General features: G+C 40.8%; 1 protein-coding gene across 5 annotated transcripts in view; it reads right to left on the reverse strand.

Annotated features, from left to right (window-relative positions):
- FSIP1 (fibrous sheath interacting protein 1) overlaps positions 1 to 1,983 on the reverse strand; it is a 240,153-nt gene extending 238,170 nt beyond the window's left edge. For 4 of the 5 annotated variants that reach the window (XM_064374473.1, XM_064374471.1, XM_012462521.2 and 1 more), the window contains exon 1: positions 1,808 to 1,983. The gene's annotated coding sequence lies outside the window, so the exon portion shown is untranslated. The remainder of the gene's footprint in view (positions 1 to 1,807) is intronic. The other variant, XM_012462523.2, reaches the window with a different exon arrangement.
- Positions 1,984 to 17,048: the final 15,065 nt, after the last annotated feature.

The raw sequence follows: 17,048 nt of genomic DNA on the forward strand, positions 1-17,048 counted from the left end.
AGCCTGGGCAATAAAGCAATACTCCCATTCTCTCTCCCTCTTTTTCTTCCTTTTTCTTCCTCTTCATTCTTTTTTTTCTTTCTCTCTTTCTTTCTTCCTTTTTTTTTCTTCAAAAATAAAAAAAGATACTGATAAATTGGAAGGCATCAAAATTTAAAACTTATACTCCTCAAACGATATTAAGACAAAGAAAACAAAATCCAAAGACTGGAAGCAAATATTTGCAAAACACATATCTGACAAAGGACTCATATCCAGAATATATAAAGAAGTATTAAGACTCAATAATAAGAAAACAAAATATTTAGACACACACATCACCCAAGATGATGTATGAATGGTAAAAGAGCACATGAAAAGATGTTCAACATCATCACTCTTAAAAACCACAATGAGATACCACTACGCACCTATTCAAATGACAAAAGTTATTTTTTTTGAAAAACTGACAATACCAAGTGCTGACAAAGTTGGAGAGCAACTGTAACGTTCCTATTGCCAGTGACAATGCAAAATCTTCACTTTTCAAAACAGCTTGGCAGTTTCTTATAAAGTTAAACATACGCTTACCATATGACTCCACAATCTCATTCATAAATATTTACATATCTATGAAATGAAATTTCATAGAAATTTACATATCTATGAAATGAAAACATATTCAAACACACACACAAAGAAAACCTGTACATGAATATTTATAGTAGCTTCATTAATAATAGCCAAAAACTGGAAAGAACCCATCTGAATGTGCCTCAAGTAGGGAATGGATAAATATACTATGGTACATCCATACAATGGACTATTACTCAGCAATATAAAGGAAGAAACAACTGATACACAGAACACGAATGAGTAGCAACTGCATGATGCTAAGCTGAAAGAAGCCCAATTCAAAAGGACACATGGTGTTTTCTTCCATCAATATGACATTCTGGAATAGGCAAAATTACAGGAACAAAAAACTAGGAAGTTGTTGTAAGGGATGGGGTTGGGGAGGGGTTAACTACAAAGCACTAGGGGATTTGGGGGGCATGATGAAACCCGTATTCTGATTGTGGTGGTTGGCAATGACATAACTGCATGCATTTGTCAAATTCATAGAATTGTAGATTAAATGGGTGAGGCTTACCATAAGTAACTTATACTCAATTTTAAGTTAATATCTTTGTGCCAATCTTTCTTTAGTTACCCTCATACATCCATAAAATAAATTAGAATTGCTGAGTCAAAGAACACCTGTGTTTCAAATTTTGGTAGTTTGCCAAACTGTACTCCAAAAAGCCTGTACCAAATTACACTACTACCGCCACACTGGCCTGGGGCCCGTCTGGTTACGTCAAAGCTGTTTTATCTTCTCCAGTCTGTTAGGTGTAAAAGGTATCTCTGAATTTGGTTTACACTTCACGAGAAAAGTTGAGTCTCTAGTCAAATGTTTACTGTTTACATCGTTTTATTTTTATTTTTCCTGTGAAATGCCTATTTGCATCCTTTGCTGTTTATGGTCTAGTTTAAATGGCTGGTGATTAGTTCTAGATCTTGGTGGGAAGATCTAGATCTTGGGAAAGTGGGATCCTTGGTTACGGGTCCTGATGTCAGGAGATTCCCGGAGAAACAGCCTCAGAGGAGGCAGAGACCCCTGGGGGGCCCCGACCCCACTGAGCCCGCCCCCGTCCTCTCATTGGCCCTGTCCGCTCCCCCTGACACGCCATCTACGGGCCAAGCCGCCCAACGCAACTCCGCCCCGCCCACTCCTCCGCGCGCCGCACCGCGGCCGCGCGCCGCCCTCATCTTGGCGGCCCCTCACCTTCCCGGCGTGCCTCCTTGCGGAACTGGCCGTCGGCAGTCTGGCCGTAGACTGCCGCAGAAGCGCGCCGCCGACACTCACCGCGCCAGCCACTTTCCCCGAGAGGAGAGGGGTCTCCCCCGCCACCGCAGCCTCTCTGGTGGTGGAAGATGCCACAGGTCCAGAGCCTTCTTGCCTCCCGGACCGCTGTTTCCCTGGCAACCAAATGCGCGGCGCTTCCGGTCTCGCGATAGTGGAAAGGGCTGTACCATCCGGAAATGAGACGGGGGCCGGCGGCTGCTGAAGCCACGCGAGCTGGGACTGCCCGGCTGTGTCCATCCGTCTCCGCGGTGGACGGTGGGGGTGGGGAGCTGTTTATTCGTCTTTAGATTGGATTCGGAACGGGGATGTCTGGATGCTTGTGTACCTCTGTCCCTCACATTGCTGTGATTACCCTACAGGCCAGCTATCCTCTCCGAGCCCAGTTTCCTCCTCTGTAAAATGGGAACAATAATAATTCCCTTCTCACAAGATTTCTCCAACTCAAAAAGACCGTGTATGTGAAGCTTTAGGTAAATTTGGGGTGCTATGGAAACTTTAAAAATACTAGTTTTAGGCCGGGCGCGGTGGCTCATGCCTGTAATCCTAGCACTTTGGGAGGCCGAGGTGGGTGGATCTCCTGAGGTCAAGAGTTCAAGACCAGCCTGGCCATCATGGTGAAACCCCATATTAAAAAAAAAAAATATATATATATATATATATATATATATATATATGTATTAGTTTTGCATAGATTGGGCTACAGTCCAAGAAGAGCTGTAATTGCTGTTTGCACCTTCTTTTATTTCATAGTTTCTCTAATTCTCAGTGCACAAAAATTATTTTCCTATATCCACAAACTGATTTTCCTCACCTCCAGTGCCTTCAGATTTCTGCTGCTTTCCATCCGGAACAGCACATTACCGTTTACAGGGCATTTTCACATTCATGGCCCCTTTGTCCTCATTGTGTTAAGTAGGTAAGATGTGTTTTTTCAGCGAAGCAAACAGCCATAGGCTGAGTTGCTGAAAGAACACAACTGCAATCTAGGCAGTAAAAACCTGACTATAAATGCCCTCCCTATGCTCCTGAATCCTGCATCTTTTATGGGGTGTGTGTGTCTGTGTGTGTGTGTGTGTGTGTGTGTGTGTGTGTGTGTTTTCTTGAGATGGAGTCTCACTCTGTCGCCCAGGCTGCCAGGTTCAAGCGATTCTCCTTCCTCAGCCTCTCTAGTAGCTGAGATTACAGGTGCATGCCACCATGCCTGGCTAATTTTTTTTTATTTTTTTTAGTAGAGACAGGATTTCACCATGTTGTCCAGGCTGATCTGGAACTCCTGACCTGGTGATCCGCCCGCCTCGGCCCCCCAAAGTGCTGGAATTACAAGCTTGAGCCACCGCGGGCGGAATCCTGCGTCTTATCACCAGCCCAGACGTCCCTGAACTCCAGACTCCTTTACCTAACTGCCTATTTGACACCTCCGCTTAGATGTGTAAGCATCTCAAACTTAACACAAAAAAAAACAACTTATCCAGAATCCCTCACCCACGTTCTATTAATCTCAACAAATGGTAATTTCATCCTGCCATGCCTAGACCAAAAACCTTGGAGTTGTCCTCAATTCCTCTTCCTCTCACACTCTGCAATCAATTTGTTGCAAGTCCTGTCAGCTCAGCATTCAGAATATATCCAGAATCTAAATACTCATCACACCTTCAGTGCTTCCATTCAGACAGATGATTCCATACTGACATCATCTCTAAATGATAAGGCTTTCTGTTTTCTCTCTGACCTCCATTCCTAGCTACTGCTTCCTCCTGGTAAACTTGGTTCCAGCCTCACTGTCCTCATTGTTAGTACTTCTATATGGGGATTTCTTCCCAGCATTTCTCAGGGAATTTATATGATTTTCCAAATCTCAAAAGGAAAAAAGTTGCAAAATGAAGAAAATAGGAGAAAGTATCCTAATTCTCCTATGAGAATTAAAACTTAGCAGCCAACCTAGAGATGTTACTGAAGAAATTCACCAATGTCAAGTTGAAAACCATTGTGGGAAATGCTTAGAGGATGAGGTCAACATTTTCAGGAACCAGGACGGGAGCACCTGGGAGAGACATAGCCACAATCTCATCAGTCAGCCTTGCTTGTAGTTGGTGCCATGTACGGGTATGTTCCTGGCCCTGTGTGCTGCTGGCAGTGAGTCATTCTTGCAAATAAAATAAATAGAAACAGGTTGATACTCACTGTATACTTTATACAAATTCTATGAGCAGTGTTCAAAAAAGTAACGAGTTTTGGATTCAGAATAAATCCTTAAATTGGAAGCTTCCAACCCCTGATTCTGGGTAGTACAGTTAACCCTGCTAGGAGATCTGTCTAGTATTTGAATACTACCCAATAATGTTCTCTGTGTTTCCCAGTATTTAAATATATTCTATAAACTCCAGTTCTTATAAACACTTCTAAATTTAATAGTTCTTATTTTTTAAACAAAGGCTTCAGATACTCATAATAATGAGTAAAGAATATGAAAAAGGTAGGGAATATTTTATGAATAAGATTTTGAGAACAGCTGGCAATTCTGATTTCCTGTTTCTGCATCCCAAAGATCAGTGTCTGTCAGGAATTTGGAAACACTACTACTTGTTGTTGTTCCTCCAGTCCAAATGTACACACACACACACACACACACACCCCAGCCTGAAATACCATTTCCCAGCTATCCATGTGGTTTGCTGCTTTCTTTCCTCAGGTGTCTGCTTCCTCAGGAGGGCCTTTCCCAAACACCCTATATAAAATAATCATCCTCATCTTCACACTCCCTAACCTCTGGTCCCTCAACCCCGGTTTATTTTTTTATGAGGAGAAGAGATGACATTATTTGAATTCTGATACTAAACAGCTAGGTCATTTAGGCAAACCATAAGCTTTTGTGGGCCACAGTTTCTACATTCGGAAAATGAAGTTGGACTAGTTTCGCAGTTCTTAACCGCACTACGCATTAGAATCACCTGGTTAGATTTCATGAAATACTGAACCAGGGATGTACCTGAGATCAAATGAATCTAGGGCTTCTCAACTTTAGTGTGCAGACAAATCACCAAGGGATCTTATTTAAAATGCTGATTCAAAAAAAAAAAAATGCTGATTCAGTATCAGGCGCGACCTGAGACTCTTAACAGGCTCCTAGATGATGCCAGTGCTCCCGGTCCACCAACCACTGCCTAGCAGCAAGACAAGGTAATTGCCAAGGGCCTGCACAATTCTCATACACCATAAATGAAGGCCATTCTTTCCAATTTTTAATTAGGCAATTAATAGTGTCCACTAAGAAAACAATACCTTCCCAATTTCTTGGGGGAAGGGGCTGAACTAAGAAAAAACAGACCTATGCTTAGTGCACATGATTACTGGTGTTTTCATTTTTTTAACTTTTGCTTTTAAAATACAGGCAACATAAGATGCATATAAAGCAAGTGAAAATAAAATTCAGATTCCATATAAACTTTATGTCTCTTCACTGTAACCTTTTCAGACTAAGTCCCCATTGACTATACTTTGCATAAAACTGTTTATCTCATTTTGAATTGTCTTCTGTCTCTGTCAGTCTCACTTTGTTTATTTACCTCCTGATGCTTCCATTTTGTAAACCACGGAGAGGCGGTGTATGCCTTAAGGGCCAGCTTTAATAAATTGCATTTGTTGTGTATTTGTTTTTAATTTCCCCAAATACTTCTGTGTCACCCCTTCAGGTGACACCCTCAAAGCAGCATTCGGATATAAGTCCCAGAGCACCACGTGTCTATACTGTGTTTTGTGCAGTTTTCAAAAATCACAAACGCATCCTGGAAAGTGTGCCTTTCAAAGTAATTCATAAAAATTTCTTCTAGAGTCAAGATATTTTAAGCTAAAATTTCCCTGGTCTCATTCCAAGTTGGTGACATATGGCAGTGGCAGTGTCGGTTTAGGAGTTAGCTTTTGTTTTCGTTTTCACTCTCTCCCTCCTCTTGACATCCTCCTTCTGAGTGGAGTCAGATTTGAATGAATGAAAGCAAGCAGGAGCATTGTTTGCCATCTGGGCACCAACTACCATTTCAGACTTCTTGCCCTGATTTCCCTTTTCTCACCATAAACTTCAACCAAATGTAACAATATGGTAGGAGAGGGATCTCAGCCTGGTATCATAGATTCTGCACACTGGATTTTGTGTAGAATAGCCATTTCTATGGAGAGCAGCTAATAGTGTGTGCCACCAGACAGTTCTCATCTCCTGTGAATCATGCTTAGTGTTATCAAAAAATTACATTTGCAAAGTGTTTCAGACTTGCCTTCAAAGCATCATTTCACTTCATTCAGAGCATTCTATGAGTCAGCACTGGTATTACCTGAATTTAGAGTTGAGAAGCAGAACTCCTAAAGGGTAAATGACCAAGGTCATTAGGGAACTAACTGGCACTGGGATTCCAACCTAGGTTCCAAAGCCTGCCCTCTTAACCTCCTCATGGGTCCGAATTCAAGAAGAGGAGATATTTATATCCACTAGATGGTGCTAATGGTCCTCTATTTAAAAAAAAAAAAATCGCCAGCCACTTTTAGAAGCAAGTTTCTTTGGATTTTAGGTGTAATTCAAGAAACCACTGAACTGAAGTATTTTGTATGTTTGAACTGTGTTGGATACATCCTTAAATAGCCACCCAAATAGGAAAAGTGAAAATTAGATCTCCAAAAAACAGAATGCGTATTTTTAAATGTTAATACATATAAATAATATCAAACAACCATGGTGACTTTGAGACACTGAAAGTTCTCACATATCTGTATTTACATTAAATCAGTAAACTTAAAAAGAAGTACATGTTTTATTCCGTTTACCCCTTTATACCAACTGTACTCCCTCCAGCTCCTCCCAATCCTGCTGCCACAGTGCCATCCATGTAGGCAAGGGTCGTGAACAGGGAAGTAAATAAAGCCTGAAAAACAACAATCAGGTTCTGGAACAGGTAATGCTTTTTTTTTTTTTTTTTTAAGGTCACACTCTGTCGCCTAGGCTGGAATGCAGTGGCACAATGATCATGGCTCACTGCAATCTCAACTTCCCATGCCCAAGCGACCTCCCACCTCAGACTCCTGAGTAGCTGGGACTGTAAGAACACACCACCATCCCCAGATGAATTTTTTTTTTCTTGATAGAGGTGAGGTCCCCCTGTGTTGCTCACGCTTAATGCCATTTCAGTTGAAAGTAAAATACATGTTAAGTATATGTTTAATATGTACTTAGTACCTTATTTTAGTACATTTTTTAGAACTTTTTTTTTTTCTTTTTTAAAGACAGGGTTTCACTATGTTGGTCAGGCTGGTCCTGAACTCCTGACCTCAGGTGATCCATCAGCTTCAGCCTCCCAAACTGCTGGGATTACAGGCTTGAGCCACCACGCCCAGCCTACATTTTTTAGAACTTAAAAGCCATGAAATAAACCCAATTCAAATGGGTTCTCAGATTTTATTGTTCATAGGATTCGTTCAGGTGTTATTTAAAATGTTGATTCTAATCTCTATTACATGATTCAGTGGGTTTGGAATGCAGACCAGGAATCTACGTTTTTAACAAGTCCATTGGTGTTTCTGGTACAGATGAACCACTGACGTCAAGTTAATGTGTTACAGGATAAACACTGACAGAAGACTTTACTCCTGGAGGCACCATGGAGACCCCTACAGCTGTGGAACACAGAGGCTGTGAACTATTTACTTCCTTTGCAAACATCAGGCTAGAAACTGAAAATGCTCTCCCTAGAACACTTCCCCTGCTCTTCCTGTCTACTACGGAGTGCTCCTCAAATTTAGCTGCTGGTCAGTGGATGTCTCCATTTTCTAAAAGATCAAGTTTATAACTTCTCAATGCCTATTGGTCCAAAAACACAATGATGACTTTATGGGTTGTTTGTTTGTTTGAGAGGGAGTCTCTGTCTCGCCCAGGCTGGAGTGCAGTGGCGCGATGATCTCAGCTCACTACAAGCTTCTCCTGCCGGGTTCAAGTGATTCTCCTGCTTCAGCGTCCTGAGTAGCTGGGACTACAGGCGTGCGCCACCACACCCAGCTAATTTTTGTATTTTTAGTAGAGACGGGGTTTCACCATGTTGGCCAGGATGATCTTGATCCCTCGACCTCGTGATCCACCGGCCTCGGCCTCCCAAAGTGCTGGGATTACAGGCGTGAGCCACCACGCCAGGCCAACTTTAGGTTTTGGGATTTTTTTTAAGTGAAAGAAGTTAGGTTATGCATTGTCATATAACTTTATTGAACTGGCTTGAGCAATCCAAATGTCAATGTAGTGGGCAAAAACCTGCCAGGACATTGTGAAATTGTGTAAAACAGTACACACACACACACACACACACACACACACAGCAGTGCAGCTACATGTTTATGGCCAGAGGCTTGTTTTTAAAGATAGTAAAGTAAATAAATGAAAACAAAGATAATGTTACAATATCCAGAGTCATTTGCAGGTGGAAGGTATCATCTCAAGTTGGCCCTAAAGCAATCGGCTCTGCCAAGTAAGTCATTCTTACCAGAAAAAGGAAAAAAATTTATTTCTCTTCTTTTCTAAAGAAATTCCCTCAAAGTAACAAACTGGTTAACTGTCTCATGATCTTACTGGCTACAAAGTTTGGTCACCTGCAGCAATTCTGTACCTTTAAAGGTTTAAAGAGTTATAGGAAACTTCCCGAGGCCAGCTGCAGTTTCAGTTGCTGGATGCCAAATAAGATTAGTGTTCTTCCACATGTTCTCACTCATAGGTGGGTGTGAACAATAAGAACACATGGACACAGGGAGGGGAGCATCACACACTGGGGTCTGTCGGGGGGAAATAGGGGAGGGACAGCGGGGGTGGGGAGTTGGGGAGAGATAGCATGGGGAGAAATGCCAGATATAGGTGATGGGAAGGAAGGCAGCAAATCACACTGCCATGCGTGCACCTATGCAACAATATTGCATGTTCTTCACATGTACCCCAAAACCTAAAATGCAATTAAAAAAAAAAAGATTAATGTTTTCTCCTGACATCTCTCCTGTCAGCTAAATGGATATGACACTGCTTTCGGATAATGGCTGAAAAGAAGTTTAATAATTTCACTGCAACCAAGATCGCACCACTGCACTCCAACCTGGCAACAGAGCAAGACACTGTCTCAAAAATAAAAAATAAAAAAATGAAAAAATAAAAAAAAAATAATTTCACTGCAACTATCAATTCTGGGCTGAAACCAACATCTGAGCACGGCCTATGGATTGGGTTTCATGCTTCATGCTTCAACCTACTGGTAAGCTTGTCTCTGAGTCCAAAGCCTAACTTCAGTATTGAGCTTGGTCTCCCTGATCCCATAGGGGTTTGTTTGTTTGTTGTTTTAAATTAGATCTTCTGATCTATATACTTGGTTGAGGTGAGCAGGTCTATACGCACCTACCCCCAAAGGCCGAGGAATCTGAGAGGCCAATGAAAAAATCTGACAAGTCCAGTTTCTCAGAAAGAAACATTCAATAACAGCTTACAAACTAAGCTACGTCTCTGGCGGCCAGAGAGACAGTGGATCCCCACACTTGCCCTCCAGAAAGCATATTTTATATAGCAAGATTTTAGGGTAAAGACATGTGCAGGCAGTCATGCCCTCAGGCCTTCTTGCAAAACTCATGGCCCCTGGGGTAGTTAGATGAGCATCTTTATGGGGAGTTATCTATGCTACAGGAACACATTGGTCATCTCTTGCTATGCAACAGGCTGTTTTCCCACAATATTAAAATGAAGGTTTAGTATATAAGTTATGTAAGCCTTATTATGTAAACCTTTGTACATATTTTAACAAAAAGTAAAGGAAGCTAAAACAATTAAGATGCCATATTAGAAACATATTCAAGCCAAATATTTAGGGTGTTAAGCAGCAATGTACAGAAATGATTTTTTTCAGAGTTAACATCTCAGAGATGAAGAAATAAGAAGGAAACCACCACAGGGGTTTGTTCATCAGTCATGGGTCAGGCTGCCACAATGCTTAAGCCTCATCCTGGCAGTCAGCTTCTCACTTTATTTCTTACACATTTCCTTAGCTCGAATTCAAATTAATGTTTCTATCAGAACATACAGTGTTTATTACACTAGGGACTGTCATCATTTTGATGACTATTGGTTTTCTTGTTTACATTTTTAAAATGTGATCATCCAAACTACTTTCTTAATAGAAGCTGGCTTATTTCCCCCTCATTTTGCTATAATAGACAAACTAGAATTAGTGTTTTAATTTTGTTCAAAATTTGTTATATTTTTGAAATTCACCACTGACACACATTTTAAAATACCCATCTCAGGATATTCTGTCCTGTCTTTGCCAAGAACAGCGTGGCCTGGGCCCAGTCTCTTTCCACCTCAGTTTCCACCACAGTTTCTTCATCTAGTAAATAAGAGGTAGATAAAGGTTTTTACTGCTACTTCCCACTCTGAGACCCTATGATCTTCTGATTTAATCAGTCTCTGCTCTCTTTGGAAATGATCTGCTCATGTATCTCAGCCTAGACTGAAACAACATTCATACCAATGTAAAAGGCACCTGCTCAACGTGCGTGGCAGCAAGAATTGCTTGTTTAGAAATATCTGGGTAATGGTAACAGCCATCTGTCTCGTCCCTGCAATTATTGAACAAAGAATTAAGCAAAGCCAAACCACAAGAGAAGTGCCCTGTTTTTATAGAATGATGCAATAGAACAGATTAAAAATTGGTTCAGGTTTTACGAGAGTTGCATCTGTATCCCACCTCTGTTATGGAAGAGCAAGCCTCTTCACCTCTCCAGACTTCAGTTTACCAGCCTATCTGTCAAACAATGGGAAGCTGACTCTCTAGTGCTTTTCCTTATTCTGTTGAAATAGAGAAATTAATATGTTCCTGAGACACCATACTGCATTTTTCATTGCACTTGTTAATAAAATAAGTACTTTTACGTCAGATAACAGCAACCATCTAATCCATGCTGGAGAATGAAAGAAAAGCAGATAAATTATCAGGTTCAGTTCATATCTGTTGTGCATTAAATGCTCTTTTATCTTGTAGAGCTTGCTACAGATGATGGTATTTTTTGAAAATTGCCAACAATTTTTTAAATGAATCTAGAGATCATTACCTGGACCCAGATTTGTAAGAATTTTGTATTCAGCTGGATAGTTGCATCCATGCATTCAATTGTCTATCATTCATTGGTCACTTTTTCTGAGTTAAATCCTCTAGGGAACTATTTCTGGACAAGTGAACTTTTCAGCATTTCTGTAATCATGCCTAGTTGCTCAGAGATTCTGACAGGGATAGGAACAAGATGGTCACATGAATCTTCTTCAGTTCCTCACCTCCGTTCCTTTGAGATGAAAAGTGCTGGAAGTCAGGGGGATTTTTAGGTACTAACTATGCAATAGTTACTCCTTCACAATAGTTAGCAGGGGGAAAAATGGAGGGCCTTAATTAAGGAAATAATTTTTTATGTCTCAACCTACTATCTACCAAGTTACTTAAATTTCATCATGAAAAAGACATTTAAAAGCAATGGTTTCTGTCCCTCATATTTTGCTTATGGAGTAGGCATTTTTAAAAATCATGAGTTCTGCAGAAAACCAAATACCACATGTTCTCACTTGTAAGTGGGAGCTAACTAATGTGGACACATAAAGGGGAATAGCACACACTGGGGCCTATTGGAAGGTGAAGGGTGGGAGGAGGGAGAAAGTAGGAAATAGAAACAATGCATGCCAGGCTTAATACCTAGGTGATGAAATTATTCTGTACAACCAACCCCCATGACACACATTTACCTATGTAACAAACCTGCACATCCTGCACATGTACCCCTGAACTTAAAAGTTAAACAAATTAAAAATTTAAAATTTTTTTAAAAATCATAAGTTCTGATCCACAGTCTTGGACAAAGCACTTAATTTCCTGGACCTCAGTTTCTTCATATTAATTTACAGGGGTGGTATATGACTAGGCTAAGATCTTCCAGATTCAGAATGTTATCACTATATAAAGTAAATTAGAATTTTTATGGAGAAAGAAATTTTTTGAATTAAAGAAAAACTTGTCATTCATCAAAAGAAATCATTGAGAGAGCAGGGACTCTATTTTGAACACTTTATATTACATCATAATAGCATGTATTAAATGCAATAATATTTACTGTTATGAATAAATGAATGTTAATATTTTATATTCATACAGGGAGGAGTATCAAATGACTCTCGGGAATGTGGGCAATGGGTGAAAGTGATTTGATGGCAGCAACTTTTAAAGTTAAATAAGGTAAACGCGGTGCAGAATTAACAAGAAGGGCCAGGCAGAGTGGCTCACTCCTATAATCCAGCACTTTGGAAGGGGGAGGCGGGAGGATCGCTTGAGCCCAGGAGTTCAAGACCAGCCTCAGCAACAAAGTGAGACTCTGTCTCTACGCAAATTTTTTTTTAAATTATCCCTTGAGCCCAGGAGTTTGAGGTTGCAGTGAGCTATGATAGTGCCACTGCACTCCAGCCTTGGTGACAGAGTGAGACTCTCTGAAGGACCCTTTGAATGTCCTTTTAAGGCCATATAACTTCTTACATCTCTCTGAGGAGATTAAGAATTGATCTTTTTTAAGTTTTCTTCTTTTTATGTATCCCGTTTTTACTCCAAGTTTCTTTTTTCTTGTGTGTTTGTTTTGGCATCTGCCTTGTATGTTAGATACTTTCCTCAGAGGACTAAAATCCTTGGCTGTCTGCTCATGTTTAAAAGTCTCAAAAAAAAAAAAAAAGAAGTAAAGATATTAACAAGGAGGACACAAGACATAAGATGATGCCTCTGAGTACTCTCAGCAAAGCTATATCAGTCTTGGCATTCTTTCAAGAGTATCTTAACATTTATTTTAAACTGAATGCCTCTGCAACAAAACAGGGGAAATCATGAGGCAGAAGTAAATTTGGAAAATAACGTTGAGCAAAACAGCTGCCAAGCATCAAGGATTTTCATCTAGTCCCCAGTACAGTTTAATGATACGTGCCAAGTGGGTATTCAAAAAATAGTCATGACAATGATAGATGATAATGATCATCAGTACTTTAGAGGGTGCTGTGGAAGAATTGGGCTTTAATGCCTTCTGTACTGTTTTTAGCTCTGTCTCTAACTTGCTTCATCTCTTGGGGCTAATGACGTGGCCATCTGTGCCTCTAGTTTCCCCATCTGCAAAAAAGAGATTGTATCATTTCCTACAGAAAGCCTGTGGGCTGTGCTTTAATATCCTCCAGTGAAACATCACATCTAAATACAAAGCAGGCAATAAGAAGCCAAATGTTACCAAGGGAATAAACTTTAAGACACAGTATTATAAATTAAAATTAATTAAGAACTTCTAAGTAATATTCTCCTGACCTTTGGATGATGCAAAGGTACTTGTATTGCATACACTTTAGATTTTGTAAAAGTAGATGAGAACATGAATGATAAATAAATAAACAAATCCTAGGCTGCTTTGACTTACAAACTCAATAGCTTAGACATATTAATCCAAAATATTTTGTGCGTTCTAAATTAATTTCTAAAGCAAACCAGCATTACTTAAATCTATATAACAAAATAGCAACAATTCTTAAAAGCACTGTAAAAATACCAAAAAGAAGAAGAACAAAATCTTTCTTGGCTATAGAGAAGATATGGGTAGAAAAGTAGAATTCAGAGTAGCCCATGATTGCCTAGTTTATACAGCTAAGCCAAGGGTGTCATCTGAGTATATCTGACATGATTGCAGCATACCAGCAAAAGCCATTGGTTTCTCTGACCCTGACAGCCTAAATTGTCTCTCTGCTCATGTTTAAGAGCTGGGGGTTAGAGGGAACATGCTGACTGGTCACTAAAAAGTATTTCCAATCTCCTCCTTAGGAGGGTCATATCCTGACTGGAAGGGCGTTGGGAATGGAGTGTGGGGAGAAGATCTGGAAGTGCAGGGTGGTGGAGAAGCTGGACTAAGGAGAGGCAGCTGGCCCAGCAGTGTGGCACCAACAGCAGATCTAGCTGGGGCTCTAATTACTTCTCAAACAGCTGTCAACCTCCCCAACCTGAGCTTTCATTTCAAAGGTACCAGAGCAGTCAATACCTTAGCTAAGAATTATCACTGTTAGGCAAAAAAAAAAAAAAAGAAAAAAAAAAGAAAAAAAAAAAATACACACACACACACAAACAAAAACAAAAAAACAGAAAACACCTCTAGCATGAAGACACTAAAACAAATCCATAGAAAAGAATTAGCCTTAATATCTCAGAGAGATAGTAGAAAATGTTTCCTGCCCTTAAAAATGAAGACCCAAAGGACACACAAAAAAATAAAAAAGAAAGAAAGAAAAGAAACAGAGAAAAAAAGCTCTTGGGAAGTTCTTAAGTCTGCTGCCAAACCAGTTACCACTCTCCATCTGCTTTCCAGCTTCTAAAATTTGTTGCTGTTGTAGACTCACCTGGAATCAGAGAGTGCTTTGTCTTCTGTCATATTCCTTATATCCTTCTGGATTTATGACAGTCCTTTTTAACCCTTAAATGGGGTTTTAGTGGCATTTCAGGAAGAAATAGAATTAGCTATGTATAACCAATCAGCCATTTCTTGTTGGGAACCACAGATGGTTCCTTTGTGGGGTTTTCTTCATTAAGGTAATATAAAACTACAGATATAGCATAAAAAGGTAGATCTCAGGCAGGAAAACAATGAATTTATCTGAGAAGGTTATTCTATTTTATTGAGATTGTACCCCAAACAGGAGCAATTTCTGATGTGTTCTTTGCAAATAATAAATTAGCTCACATATCAAGTATAGTGAGGGTACTTTCGGCAGAATATTGCAAAACTTTGACTCAAACTTGGGTGTACAAGATGAAATTTATTGTCTCACATTAACTGTAAGTTCAAAGGTAGAGACATGTGACTTAGCAGCTCAGTGACATCATCAAGCACACGTTGCCCTGTCTCTACTCTGCTGTCCTCTTTGTCACCTTCATTCCAAGGCTGACTCCCCTCACTGTCGTCATGATTTACTGTAGAGTCTGAACTTAGAAGTGGTAGCTAATCCATGGAAACTTCCTTTCTTGTTCCTTAACTATACCCCAGGGAGATCCTAGCACTCTCTAGTCACCTTGAGATATTAAAGAGTCCGGTCCAGTTTTAAAGTTCACGATGATGCCTAATGCAATGCTCTTCCTCTCCCCCAACTCAGACTTGATCTGTAGCTCAAGGAGCCCACCATGAGAGGATGAGAATCCTATAGCTTGGTGTTTCCTCTTGTGGGTCTCCCTTCTGCCTCCATGGAGTTAGGAGGAAGGACGGGCAAAAGGAGGAAACACCTTCTCCTTGACTGGTGCAGCCATTGTCCTCTCATTGGTGCTTGTGGGGGAATCTCCAGATGTGTGGCATGTGGCCCTCATTGTACACATCTCTGGTGCCAGACACAGCACTGGTCTGACCACTTTCAACCCCTCTCAGCATCCACCCACAGCCTCCTCCCAGTCCGGTCAGGGGCCAGTTTTCAAGGTGAGTTTCTGTGGTGTCTCCTTGACATTGAGAAAACCACCCATTCTCACCATGCCACACGGTGGGTGTGCAGGATGCCCTCTCTGTTCACTCTGCCATCGCTCTCCAATTCCATTCTCACACCTCCAAATTCACAGAGGGCAGATCAGCAAGTTCATCCCTGAAACAGATAACCAACTGAGAAAAAGCAGCCAGGCTTGCATTTTTCCACCAAGCAGGTGTCTCATGACCTAGACAACTCTCTTTAAATTTCTTTTGTTTTCTCTATCAATAACCTGGGTTTGCATGGAGGACAGAGGTAAGGGTTGGGGAGATGGTCCCACCCTCCTCAAACCATCTCAAACTTTTGGCTAACCCAGAGTGTCTCAACCTTAACACACGTTATTTTGGACCAGATAATTCTTTGTTGTGAGGGCTGTCCTGTGCATAAGAGGGCTTTATAGCCCTCTTTATAGCAGCATTCCTGGCCTTTACCCAGTAGATGCCTGGCGCATCCCCCACTTCTTGACAATTATGACCAAAACTTCACGGGCCTAACCCCTCTGTTCTCCTAAAACCTAGGTTTTGAGAGGCAAAAACCAGGAAGAAATTCAAAGGATATCTGCTTTCCCTTGAGGCAATGAAAACCTCATCTCCCCTCACCCCACCGAGGTAATGCATGGGAATGAGAGGGGACAGGCAAAGGGAGAAGTTAGCTGCACAGGAAATACGGTTCATATAGCAAAAGCATCATGCCATGTGTTCTGTTTTCTTACCTGTAGCCTTAGAATGTATACCACGTGTTTATTCTAGTAACTCCTTTGTGTGTATATTACATTTCTATATTACATATGGACTGCAATGAATACACATATAAAAAGAAATTTGCGGGAGGCAGAAAGATTTCATCACTAAGTTCTGATCGATATATCTGATAAAAGAATTATTCTTAGCTGGGTGCGGTGGCTCACACCTGCAATCCCAGCACTTTGGGAGGCTGAGGTGGGTGGATCGCCTGAGGTCAGGAGTTTGAGACCAGCCTGGCCAACATAGGAAAACCATGTCTCTACTAAAAATACACAAAATTAGTTGGGTCTGGTAGCAGGAGCCTGTAATCCCAGCTACTAGGGAGGCTGAGGCAGGAGAATTGCTTGAACCCAGGAGGCGAACGTTGCAGTAAGCTGAGATGGTGCCATTGCACTCCAGCCTGAGCAACAAGAGTGAAACTCTGTCTTAAAAATATAAATATGTATTTTTAAGTTCCAAAGTTAGAGGAGAAGTTCAATACTGAGAAACACAGTTCCAGGAATGTATGTTGGGCTTGAAGAACATATATATATATACACACACACATATTATTGAAGAATATATATATATATATATAATTTTTTTTTATTTTTGTTTACTTATTTTTTTGAGAGTGGGGTCTCGCTATAGTGCCCAGGCAGGTCTTGAACTCCTGGGATCAAGCTATCCTCCCGCCTCTGCCTCCCAAAAAGCTGGGATTATAGGCGTGAGCCACAGTGCCCGGCAAGATATTTTATACATATATATTCTTCAGGCCCAACACACATGCCTGGAACTGTGTTTCTCAGTGTTGAACTTCCCCTCTAACTTTGGAACTTACACTCCTAGTGAATTAAAGGGAGGCTTGGGTGTTTGAAGAAGG

The sequence above is a fragment of the Aotus nancymaae genome, unplaced genomic scaffold (genome assembly GCF_030222135.1).
Source record: "Aotus nancymaae isolate 86718 unplaced genomic scaffold, 86718_ANA_hifiasm-v0.15.2.pri h1tg000011l, whole genome shotgun sequence".
Lineage (NCBI taxonomy): Eukaryota > Metazoa > Chordata > Mammalia > Primates > Aotidae > Aotus > Aotus nancymaae.